The sequence below is a fragment of the Danio aesculapii genome, chromosome 20, assembly GCF_903798145.1.
Source record: "Danio aesculapii chromosome 20, fDanAes4.1, whole genome shotgun sequence".
NCBI lineage: Eukaryota > Metazoa > Chordata > Actinopteri > Cypriniformes > Danionidae > Danio > Danio aesculapii.
In genome coordinates this window covers 11,873,118-11,887,177 of record NC_079454.1, presented here as the reverse complement: position 1 = coordinate 11,887,177, position 14,060 = coordinate 11,873,118, and the positions used below count along the sequence as shown (strand labels likewise).

Sequence of the window (14,060 nt, the reverse complement as noted above, 5' to 3'; positions counted from 1 at the left end):
CTACAGGAAAACCGTTTATAGTTTAGATATAACCAATGATGTTTATAGCAAATATTAAAATCACCACCATATGCATTTAACTTGACGCTCAAAAATGAAAAATGTAGACAGCAATTACATTATTTAACCAATAGGTGGCCATCAAAAATATGCCACTGAATAATTCTTCAAAAATGACACATCTAGCAATGAAACATGAAGTTTTATGAGTGAATTTACTAAATCATTTATTGACAATAAGACAAAATAAATATTGGTTGTACAAACAGGGTATATGCAGGAATCCTAAAGGTAATTTCAATGCCTTTTAAAGACGTGTTAAAGACTTTCTCAGAGTATTTTGAGACCTCATCGCCACTAAGTTCTACTCGGTATCGGTAACTTAATAAACAGTTATTAATAAACAGCTGTAGTTAAACAAATCAATGGAGCACAACCATGCAACAGAACTCAGATAAGCTCAGGAGAAACAAAGCTTGAAATAATAAATTTCGCAGTTGTTTTCAGTGACAGGCTTCCACACTAAACTCCTCTTTCTCCAACCAGGAGTACGCAAACGTACACTTTCCCATTTTGCTGTCTGTTTCGCTCTATGGTTTTGCTCCATATGTGAAGAGCATCACATCACCTTCAGGAGCTTGGCAGGACGCACCCCGGCCTGAACCAATCGCATGGATCGAGCACGCTGTTGTTAATATTAGGAGGAAAATAAACATATTTATGCTTTTTTGGAGTTAAACACTTTGGATGATGCTAGGCTTGTGCCGGTATTCGGTAATGCGATAAATCACGATAATGAATATGCACGATATTGTTATCGCGGGCACTTCAAAATACCGTGAAAAATAATAGATCCGAATTTATATTCTTAGAACGCGCCTTAGCTTGTTTTCCATCAACCGCTTTAAGAAACACTGCATATATGCTGCGCAGAACTGATGCGCACTCTGATGTAAACAATCCCCACATGTAGAAGCACTGTGTGCACGGAGTGCGCGCCGCCGGTGCCACCGCACTATAATCCTCACACGAAGAAGAAGCATGGCGGAAGGAGGAACGCTGCCGACAATTTATCCCCCTTCAGCTTATTTTCCATCAACCGCTTGAAGAAACACTGCGTATATGCTGCGCAGAACTGATGCGCACTCTGATGTAAACAATCCCCGCATGTAGAAGCACTGTGTGCACACAGTGCGCGCCGCCGCTGCCACCGCTCTCTAATCCTCACACGAAGAAGAAGCAGGAACGCTGCCGACAATTTATCCCCCTTCAAAAAAAAAAGTCAGAGGTTTGGAAATATTTTGGGTTCCAAAAAAATGCAGAGGGATTGCTGATCGAAGACGGTTTCCCTTTGCACATTCACTTTGATATAATTGCTCAAGTTTACTTTTATATTGTGTATTGTTTTATTTATATTTATTTGTATTTAAATGTTGACGAAACTGAAGTTTTTTGTGTTTTTTTACCTGTTTCTCTAGTAAAATTACAATATCGTGATAATACCGTATACCGTGATAAAAGCTCAATCAATTAATCGCAGCATGAAAATGTGATATCGGCACATGCCTAGATGATGCTTAAACAAAATTTAAGACCTCGTAAAAACGCGATTAATACTTATTCCCTTTTAAGGGCCTTTAATTTTCTTATAATTGATTTATTAACTTTTAATACTTTTTTAGAACTCGTGGACACCCAGACAAACTATAATGTTAGATTTATACATTTGGCGTCAATAGCAACAGTAGTAGTAACAGTAAATTTTTCACATTACTGAATATTTCACAGTTTATTTTTATTCAGCTGATTATTTCTTCATTTTATTTGTAATAAAATTACAGGTTCTAAGTTCTGTTTGTTAAAACCAAGTTTCTTACAGTACTGTTTTTGTAATAAATGAAAAGCAAATTACATTTGTCTCCTCCGAAAAACGGTCCGATCCATGACTAAAAAACCATTATGTGATCCAAACTGTGATATTTGTAATCCGTTACACCACACCACTTACTAAACTGAATTTTTAGCAATACTGCAATTAGAACAAAACAAAAAATCCTGCAATAAAAAGTAATATAAAAAACATCAATGAATTTCAGTTTCAAAACTGCACATTTTAATAAAATCTATTACAAAATATTAATTTGAATTAAAAATTAAGATGAATGAAGAGAAAACTGATATTGCACAAAATAGTCTACTAACAGCACCACAAATCCCAAAAGTAACTATAAGCAATGATGCACTAAATGTTGAATTTTGAACTGTCACCACACAATCTGAACATTGCACTAACTCCATCAAAAACAGCAGTAAACAGATTAAAGAAACAACGTAACAATCTAAACCGTGTGTAACATCTCACATTATCAAACTGTCGTTCCTCCTGCTTTTACGAGGCGCTGCTGGGGGCCTGGCGTGCACCCAAGACATGGCTTAGCCAGCCTGAACGCCTCACCATATGAGGACATACGCAGAGTCTCGTGTAGTTACAAAAGACATTTATCACTCATAAGGGCTCTAAAACTCCAAACACACGCCAGGCCTGAGCCTCAGCCGTTCAGACAGAACCGCTGCACGGAAAGAACATCATCTGCTTTTAATGAGAAGATTCCTCAAAGCGCCCCGGCATCAATTGACAGCTTTATGGCCCAGCATGCACCAGGCCAGCACACTGGTGTGTCACTCCCAAGAGACCAACAACAAAAAGTCAACAACTGACGCTCATTTAGGAAGCTACTTGTATTATAACAGCAGAAGTTCATAATGTTGACTCATGAACTGGTAGTTTTGTGCATATCACAAATTTACGCAAAGTGGTTCCTGTCATCTATTGTTAGCCTCAGATGGGACGCCATGAGCCATTCTGGGAAAATGTGATTTATGTCATGTGAGAATTAGGATGCATGACTTTTAAACTAGACTTATGAGGTATATTCTCAGAGTTTAATGCAAGTTGAATTTTCAACCACTGGCAATAATTAAATACTCAAAAAGCATGCAATAAAAAAAATAAAAATATGTAAATAAAAAATGTATTAAATATATATTTTTTAAAAATTTAATAAAAATAAAATACAAAAATGAAAATAAAATTAATTTTAATTATTTTTATTATAAAATTGTTATTTTTTATTTTATTTGTAATAAAATAAGGTAAAACCAAACAATTACATTTTATTTCATTTGAAATAAAATCTTATATTGTAAATAAAATAGGAAGATAATAAAAAAACATTAAAATAAAATCCAAAACAAAAGCAAATAAAATGAATGTATTAATAAAATGCAACTATTTTATAATAAAATTGTTATTTTTGTATTTTATTGGTAATGACATGAAGTAAATTAAAACAATTACATTTTATTTCATTTCAAATAAAAACTTTATTGTAAATAAAATAGCAAGATAATAAAAAACAATAAAATAAAATACAAAACAAATGAAAACAAAGAATGTATTAATAAAATGCAATTTTTTATAATAAGTGTTTTTTTATTTTATTGGTAATAAAATTAAGTAAAATAAAACAATTGGACTATTTCATTTGAAATAAAAACATGTACTGTAAATAAAATATTAATATAATAAAACATTTAAATAAAATGCAAAACAAAACTAAAATGTATTAATAAAATGCAATTATTTAATAATTAAAAAAAATATATTGGTAATAAAACGGCAAAATAAAACGATTACATTTTACTTCATTTTAAATAAAAACGTTTTTATTGTAAATAAACTATTAAGATAATAAAAAAACATTAAAATAAAATAAAAAACAAAGGAAAATAAAATGAATTAATTAAAATAAAATTATTAAAATATTAAATATTAAAATTGTAGTTTTTTATATTTTATTGGTAATAAAGTAAAATAAAACAATTACATTTTATTTCATTTTAAATAAAAACGTTTTATTGTAAATAAAAGACCACACACTAGCATAGACAATACACTACTCATATTCTAGCTAAAATTTATTTTAATATTCTAACTATTAATATGAAACTAATATTCATATTTAAACTATGCTTATCATAAATGTAATCTGATAATCCTCTCAGCCCCTCAAATACATTGAGGTATTTCTCCAAGTCTCCAGGTCCATGTATTTTCAATTACAATGAACTCTCGTTGCTTGTTTAATAAATGATTATGGCAACATCAGAACACCAGCTGCAGGGCTGAAAATATGAAAACAAGCTCCAAAAAAAGTTGCTGCAGCCAACAGAAACACAGAGGCAAAAGTGAAACTAACAGCTTGGATTGTGGGGAAAGAAAGAAGAAAGGGAAAAGTATTGGAAAAAGAGAAAAGCTCACAAACAAACACTTGAAATTTGAGCATTAAACAAGCATATTAGAATGATTTTGAGACAAAAAAGTTGAGTAACGACTGCAGAAAATTAAGCTCTGAAAATATAAGAAATAAATAATTTTATTAAAATTGAAATTAAATATATTAATAGAAATACTTATTTTAAATTGCAATAATAGATTAACACGATTGTTGAGTGTTCTTGTGAAAACATATCTTTGATCCCAAATATCTGATGTACAATAAAAGTCTAATAGTTAACGTTCCACAAAACGAAAATCAAAACTACAAAAGCTTTATGTTCATTTCTTAGTGAATGCCTAAACGTGATACAATTGTAGTCAAAATTTGATAAGTTGTAATAATTTTATTACATTCAGTTTATTTTTTTAATTCTTAATAACTTTCTCACTGCTTATTTTAAACCCATAGCTAATATTTCATTGTAACGTGTTATCTATTATAATCTTTTTAAGTGTAATTGGGTTAAAAAATCTGTTTACTCTAAACATTTTATACAATACAGTAACACAAAGTATTTTTTGTGTTATATTATGTTTTATGTTAAACTTATTAAAATAAGATGCGTTTATTTTTTGCAGCTTTCACTGTTAAAATGCTGGGTTCCACACAAAAAAGTTAACTTAATGTTTCTTTTTACAATTTTAAGTTGATTGAATATAAAACAATTAAGTTGTCCCACCCCAAAAAAACTCAAGAATTGTGTTGTTTTTGATCAATTTTCACCTAAATCTAGTACATAAATGACTATTTAAGCCCATCTTTGAAAGATTAGTGTGTAAAAGCACTGTAAAACAATGCTGTTTTTTTTTTAAGTAGTTTGAACAAACAGCAAACGTCATTTTTTTGTGTGGCTATGTCATGCTGTATTACTTCCTGCATCAAGCAGGGTTGTGCAGTTAGCATGCACGCTCCATTAGATTTGACACTGCAGCCCTGTGTACATAAACTAGAGTGTGATGGATGAAGCGGTGAACCGTCAGCCTCTAGAAAACTCTGTCTTGATGCTACAGACGCCATAACATCACTCACTGTAACTGCCGCTTGCATTAATACCTTCACACACATCATCATCTCCCGATGTCTTCATGAGGACATACTTGACCTGATATATAAAAGCTCCAGTTCGATGAGTTTAAAATAGATGGCTTGATCCCATGTGTGTCAGAGCGGAGCATCTCCAATCAATATGACACAATTAAATATTTAACAATGATGATGGGTCACTCACAGCAAAACTAAAGCCACAGAAGAAAATAATATGCTGCTTTCAATTTGTGAAATGTATTTTATTTCTTTTTTTTTTATTAGCAACTAAACTATTTAGCTAATTAATGTTTAATCAATGTGCAAAAACAACAACTTTAAGGGTACAGAAGCATTAACACTGCTATTAGAACGACCCTTTAATTCAAGTTCCAAAAACAAAACATATCCCAGCACTGTTTATTGCCTCATTCACACTAGCAGCTCTGTGTGGCGACCCGCTGCAACCGCATGGCTGTGTAGGTCTACAGCACGGAGAACAGAAGTGGCCTCTGAGTGAGCTAAGAGAAGATCACGTGAGCTCTACTGGTGCTCATATTGGTGGTCGCTTAAGAAAGTCACTCTTCATTTGATTCAGTTGAAGAATTCTAAATTTTGTCGTGTTGCTAGACATGTCCACCTGGTTGCCAATGGTCGATGTCCCTCACATAAACAGAGGTCAGCGGAAGTCGCTCACTCTGTTGAAATAAATGGTCGCTTATCGCTATGCCTCTGCGAGTTTCTAGTGTGAATGAGGCTTACTTAAGACATATGATGTAACAAGCGAGTAGGTATCGCACTGCAAATAGGCTGGGTTTAGGGTTGGTGTAGGTGTAGTAGACATTAATAAAACAAAACGGGTTGGGTTTAAGGTGGTGGTTAGGCATGGGCTGGTATAAGATTCTGACGGTATGATAACCTTGGATAAAAATATCACGGTTTCACGGTAGGGCTGCATGATTCTGGCTAAAATGTCAATCACGATTTTTTTTTGCTTAAAATCAAGATCACGATTTTCTCATAATTCTGTAGATGTAAAATAAAAGTTAATATTGGTAGGCTATTATTATTGTTAATTCTCAAACATAGGGTAAAACAACAACAACAACAACAATAATAATAATAATAATAATAATGTTAGGCCTAAGTGTAGGTCTACTGTTGGTTAAAATGCTAAGTTTTGTATGGTCATTATGGTGGACTTGAACAGACTTTCAATATGTCCTTTTTTTTTTTTTGTAAACATTTATAATATTTTGGAACAGTAAACATGACAGGCTAAATAATTTGAATGAATTATTGACTTCTGCGGTCTTCACTAGTTTCAAAATCACAGATTTCATTACTATTTAAAATGGCATCTTTGGATATTTTTTTCTGCTGAAGATATTGTTGTCCTAAAAAAAAAAAAAAAGTCAATTAAAAAAAAAGATCGAACACATACCTTAGGAACGGTATTACAGAAAGTTTTGGTGGTTTAAAACCCTTGACTTTTTTATTTGCCTATTATTTTATTATGACAACACTATTACATTATTCCTGCTAGGATGACAGGAAAAACACCACAAAAACTGACAATTGCCATTCCGTGGCCAAGCATACATGTAATAGTTTCAGACCAAACTGAAATGACTACTGGGTGCACCCTGAACACACTTCACAATTTCACATTTCTTCACAGAAACAGTATTTTCCATTTTAAAAAAAGACACTTACAGGACCACTGACACTGATCTTGAGTTCTTACAGTCGATTTGATTTATTGCATCAATCTGAGGAAGTAGACCACTCAACACTGGCGTACCGCGGAGAAAGAAAGCCACTCGCTTTCAAACAAACACCGATTTGAATGACTGTGGCACTCTGGATTGAAACTTTCCCAACAGCACGCCTCCTTAGGCATGCGCAAGTATGACTTCAAAAAGAGCCGGAACAGATGATCAACGGGACAATATTAGTTTTACATTCACAACTAACTGAGTCATTCATCGGAGTGAGTTTTTCGCAAGTGAGGAGATGAGAAGACTATTGTTGAGAGTGAGCCATAGGGAGGAGGGTGGCTCTGGATAACACAGCCCACACTGTTCGGCTGTACTCACCGGGTCACAACACAGAGCTAGAGGGGCCAACAGTACGATCAGGAGACAAAAAAATGTTTATTATCCAGCCAATGTTTAGCGCAGTCATGAAAAATGCTATTATGTAACTTCAAATATGTGTAGCAGCGTAAAGGGAGAGAATGGAAGACCTTGCTAGGGGAAACAAATTATGTTCTTGGGTGTGATGAAAAAGATATTTGTACATTAGCACAAAAAAAAAAACTGTGAATGTTATGAAGAAGTCTTATTTTATCTTTTACATAATGCATATCCTGTCAGAATTATGAATTATATTCTGATGACATCATATTGTTTTTAAAGGGAAAAAAAGTTTTTGTTTTTTACTTAAAATTTTTACATTTACAAGAATATATTTCAAAAAGAATTTGTGATATTTTTATCGAAGGTTATCATACCGTAAGAATCTTATACCAGCCCATGCCTATGCGTTCGTCTGAGCTACAGCAGTCAGCGGGTGCTTTGAGCACAAAACCCCAGCGCAGTGCATGTCGGACAGTTTATCAAGGATGTACCGCTGGATCGCGTCTCACTATAGTTGTTAAACATGATATTTAATTCATCTTGTCTCTATCAAATGACTCTTCTGTCTTTTTAAGATATATATATATATAGATATATATATATATATATATATATAAAATATATATATATATATATATATATATAATATATATATATATATTATATATATATATATATTATATATATATATATTATATATATATATATATTATATATTATATATATATATATATATATATATATATATATTATATATATATATATATATATATATATATATATATATATATATATATATATATATATATATATATATATATATATATATATATATATATATATATATATATATATATATATATATATATATATATATATATACACACATACACACAGCTTTTTGAAGTTTCAGTCTATTTTTACTCCCCAGGTTTTTGTCAGTCACCTAGTTTTCACCCTGCGCATGCTACAAAATGACAGACTCTGAGACCCAGATCTGCTTTGGAGCTCAAAGTGCTGCTCTAGACGAAGATTCTCCCTAGTAACACATCTTTTATTTATTCATTTGCTTCATGCGCATCGTAATAAGTGTGCCAGAGATTAGCATATATAAAAAAAGCAGTGTTACAGTGATTGCAAAGTATGACTAAAGTGTGTTGGTGATTGATAATAATCAATTCTGCAACTTCTTTTAGGTATTTTAGAGAAGATTAATGATGATGTCTACTAGAGATGTCTTTTTTTTTTTAAATATATTTATTATCGGTTTTTTGTCCTGTCTCTGTAATCCTGTTGCACTGCAGAAGCTCTGTCACGAAAACAAATTCCTCGTATTTGTGAACATACCTGGCAATAAAGCTCTTTCTGATTCTGATTCTGAAAAGAAAGCAGTGCACTAGTCTGTCAACATACATAATAAATTTAAAGCATCTGCGCCACAGAAATGCTGGGCATTCAGTTTCCCTTCATCCAGTCAGTACCATGCATATTCATACTCAGAATGCACAAACATAAGCTGGAGACCAAAAGACGGAGGCAGCTACCATCATGATGCACAAGTTCCCTTGACAGCATCTCCAGACATTCAGAACACAGCCATACTGAGCTTCTGGTGAGTGTTGCTCATCTTTCATTCAAAGAAAAATAGTTTGAGTACTTAAAATGCAAGAGTAAGTCTGTTGCATCTTTAAACAAGCATTTTAGATGAATAAAAAAATCTGAACTAGACACGGATGAGACACTTTTGGAGATGCATGTGAGAATGAGCAGTGGTAGAGGTAAGTTTGTGACTTTGTTAAGCCTTAATTAGACTGAATGTGAGATTTTTACAGTAATCCTCTGCTCAAGCCACCTGGACAAGCCTGAACTTCAAAACCTTTCTTGGATCATGTGGTGGCATTGACAAGTAACTGTAGTAGCAGTGTACTGTACACTTTCACTGGACAAGCCTGAAAGTTTCCATTGCTGCATTATGAACAACGCCTGGAATCTATAAATGCACTATATCATGTAAAACAAAAATAAAAATAGAAAGAAAAACATTTAATAAATATAAAACAGTAGACAAGTGTGGTAGACACTATATTAAGCCGTTACAGATAAGATAACTGATGTTACATTTGTACATTTAAAATATGGTCCAATTTACACATTTTCAAGAAAGCATTATGCATTTTTAGTTCATTGCAATAGTGTTTTGGAGGCCAGAAAATGCACATTTTTAAAAAAAGGTTTAAATGTGCATGTTTTAGAAAATAATGCCAATATACCAGCTTCTTGGTGCATAATTGTTATATGTTCAATATAATTTTACTAAATTTGCATAATTTGTTTATGTGAAAAAAAAACATGCATCTTTGCGGAATAAATACCACACTTGTACAACAGTGTAGATTTTCTTTTGCCCGTTTTATGCCAGTTATTTAATTTGCTCAGTTTAAATCTTTTAGAGTACTTCTATCATCTAATGTTTGGTCGAAATTAAGCATTAACTCATTAATGCTCCTTATTACCATGATTAAATGTAATTTTAACAGATCTCAATATGAATATCTATTTGTTACACTGTGCATTTTGTTGTTAATTTGTAGGATTTTACATTTTTAATTTAATACGTCAAACAATAATATCAGTGCAGAATTATTTTGATACTTAACAAAACTGCACCCGTCTGTACATTCCTGCTCTACTTTTTACACTTTAAAATAGGGCTGTGTCGATAAACAATATTATACAGAATCAGGATAAAATGTGAATAAAAAGGATAAGCTCTGGACTTTTTTTTACTCTATATTGATCAAAGAGCTAAATCACACAGCAGAAATGTGCAACAATAGGAATCTAAATGTGTTGATATTAGTAATGTACCGAATTTTCAGCCACCGAAAATTTATCAGCTGAAAATGTTATGCCATTTAATGGACTAATTTTTGTGGCTTTAGTCATTGATGGGTACTCTTTTAAATCTAGAAGTATTAACAACTTGTATCGAAATATATATAGTTACCGTTCAATATGGAAAATAATTATTGAGATTTTTATAAATATTTACCGATAATCATCGCCCAGCCTTAATTTAAACATACAGCAACTTGATGACACCTTAAATTATACAAAATTACAATAAAGTTCAAGAGCTCGATCAAAAACGCCCTTAACTTTTCACTAGACGAGCAAAGGCTGAAGAAGACATAAAGAGCCGAGTCAAGAACACCAAATGATCTCCAACACAATACATGCAGACTCACTCTGAGGTTGTCAATATCATAAAGAGCGCACTATTGATGTGCTCAATCGTGAAGCGGGCCTGGCGGCCACTAAATGGCCTATTAAACATTGATGAGGAAGTCATCCTGAGACAGTCGCAGTGGGACTGATGGCTGCTGGACAGTTTGACTGTGTGCAGGAGGTAAAAGCATCAGTGCCCCGCCCCGGGATAATCCATTATCCAGCACCAGCTGCCACACGTTCCCAGCCCCCACCGAAACAGCCATTTACTGGCAGAATCCTAATAAAACACTCGCTGCCATGCAGACCTGTGCTGTATACCAGCTCACCTACTGCTGAGGTGACGTTTCCGATCATGATAAGAGGACAAGCTGGATGGCAAGTAGGATAACATGGGGTTATATAGGGCCAGATGGAATCTACGGACGTTTTTGCTATTTCTGCTGAGAATTTTGGTAAAAATCTGCGGATTTCTGCGGAATTATTTTGGGAGTATCATAACTACAACCTTAATATATGAAATAAAAAACAATATCTTTTTAACTGTGATTTAAAACGCAAATCCAATTAGATTCACTTTATTTGGCAAACAAGCAAGTCTCTCATATAATATATCTACTAAAAGACAGAAAATATTACTGTACAAACTGCATTGTACATAAATCTGATGAACATTTTCATATTAGTCAATGATATTATTGTATTTAATTTAAAAACCTGAATAAATATAGATTTACACACATTTACTCAAGTAAATAAACAGAATTAATGATGGGCTAAAAATCTGCTGAATTCTGCAGAAAAACAGCGTAATTCAGCGCGCACCGATTCCGTGTGGCCGTGTTAACCTTCAAGACTTGAAGTAATTTAATAATTTACTTTATATACCACTTTTTTCTCTCTCTTGGTCTCTGAAAGTGACAAAAATGGCCTTCAGCCCTTCACCAAGGCTTGTTTTCATCTTTAATTAATGTGATTCAATCATAAATGGCCGAAGGAGACTCCGAGTTCCCACCGAACATGCATTGAAATGCATGTTGTGACCACTCCTGTTTAGATTTTTTTCAAAGCACATTATTCTAATATTATCTCACACTCACAACAAATCGTTTCACAAGAGGAAAAAACATTTTATGCGTCTTAGTTATAACAAGCATGAAAACAAGTGAATGATGAAAAGAAAGAGGACAACAGTTATGACAACAGTTATCATAATCGGTGTGACCAAAACATCAGATAAAGGCCAACATACTTCAAACGAAGTATTCTAATTTTATTTAGAGTTTTTTTCAGATCATCTTGGCTCCTAAACACCTTAGAGATGGTAATTATGCACATGGTTGGTGTGTTCTGAAATGACACCTTCTTTGACGTGCAATTGATTGGTATCTCATATCCACAGAGGTCAGACAGGAGACAGCAACATCAAGTTAGGAACATGAATAACATGAATACACTGAATGGTCAAGTAGCAGAGCTGGTACAGATGTATCCGTACCTGTATGATCACTCTGTGATATTTAAAATGCTCAGAGCAGGTCACACGATATATGAGAAGAGCTTACCACATCATTTAAATTTTAAAACAAAATCTATTCAGTATGTGTCTACTGCAAATAGAAAACAATGTAAAGATGTAGCACACTGTGGGGCTTCTAGTCTGGTGTTCGACCATATTTACCAGATGTGTATGAAATTGTTCTTCTCTCACAGCTGCTATTGTTGTTGTGTTTAGGGAGGACACGTGAGCAGTGTGATACATTTACACTATACCGGTCAAAAGTTTGGGGTCAGTAAGATTTCTAAATGTTTTAAAATAAACTTATACTGCTCAACAAGGCTGCATTTATTTAATAAAAATGCAATACAAACTGTAAAATTGTGAAATGCTATTGCACTATATAATAACTGTTCAAAAGCAGTTTATCATTTAATCTAATGATTTATTCCAGTGATTTTAATATCGAATTTTCAGCTTCATTACTCCAGTCTTCAGACAGAGTCACTTGTTCCTTCAGAAATCACTCTAATAATAATTTTTATTATTATTTTAAAATAGTGTATATTAAATATTATTATTTTGTTATTATTATTATTATTATTAATAATAATGGTAATAGTAATAAAAGCAATAATGACTGGAGCAATAATTTCATTTGAAAATACATATAATAAGTAATAAATGAACATTTAATAAGTATTTAACAATTAATGTTTTTTTACATTGAATAGATGCCACGTTGAAGAATAGAATTATTCTCTTTAAAAAAAAACATGAAAAGAGTGGTTAACACGTGGTTAAAAGTGGATAAGCTTAAAAGATTTCAGACCTCATTTAAAAAACATTTACTGAGTGTAAAATACACACTTCTATGGAAATGACACTAATAACTATTTGTAAACATAATAGACAATGTGCACAAGATTTAGGTTACTAGAACAGTGTTTCCCAACTCTGTTCCTGGAGGCACACCAACAGTTCATATGTTTTGGATGTCTCCCTCATCTGACCCATTAACTTTAGGTTTTGGAGTCTCTTCCAATGTTTTGATGAGTTGTTTCAGGTGTGTTTGATTAGGGAGAGAATGTGTACTGTTGGTGTGCCTTCAGGAACAGGGTTGGGAAACTCTGTACTAGAACACAGCATCTTATACCTTACAATTTACAAAATATGTTCATTGTATGTTCATGCAGTCAAATAGGTGTAATGATTTCAGAAGTCAATCCTATTCAGGCAAGAAGACTTGAGTAATTAAAAGTGAAAATTACATTTTTTACATTTTCTGAGACCATTATTTGCTTCCCTCTTTATGCATCTCATTCTTGCAGTAAAAATATTATGTTTTAAGGTAAGAACAAATATATTCAAAATTCACACTTTTGAATTTGGCCGTTTTTGGTAACCGCTCTACTCGCTAGATCTGCTCAAACATTGATTTCTATAAACAAGCCGAATAACCAACTTCCCCAATCGTCACCCAGCCCTCAACTTCTCCTTTTGTGGGTTAAAATAAGCTAATATGACACTGAGATGCTCAACATAACCACACTATTACCATCATCCTTCCTCATAGTATCTGGCTAATGATTGTCTATGGAGTCACAAAACTAAAATGGCAACTTCAACCACATGTATTGATGTCACTTCAGGGTGTATTGAATATATATTAAAAGACAACGATTTATCTTGTGCTGTAGTGTGAATCGTGGAGATAAAACGAAGACTTTTGTTTTCTGGGATAGCAGTTCTCATTACAAATGAAGAGAATTCAAAGGTTTTCGGAGTTTCAGAGTGATCCCACTAGAAATGTGGCACAGTAAAAGTGAT

General features: G+C 32.9%; 1 protein-coding gene across 2 annotated transcripts in view; it reads right to left on the bottom strand.

Annotated features, from left to right (window-relative positions):
• The window catches only part of cdc42bpb (CDC42 binding protein kinase beta (DMPK-like)), a 131,023-nt gene that overhangs the window by 99,365 nt on the left and 17,598 nt on the right, over window positions 1-14,060 (bottom strand). The window lies entirely within an intron of this gene.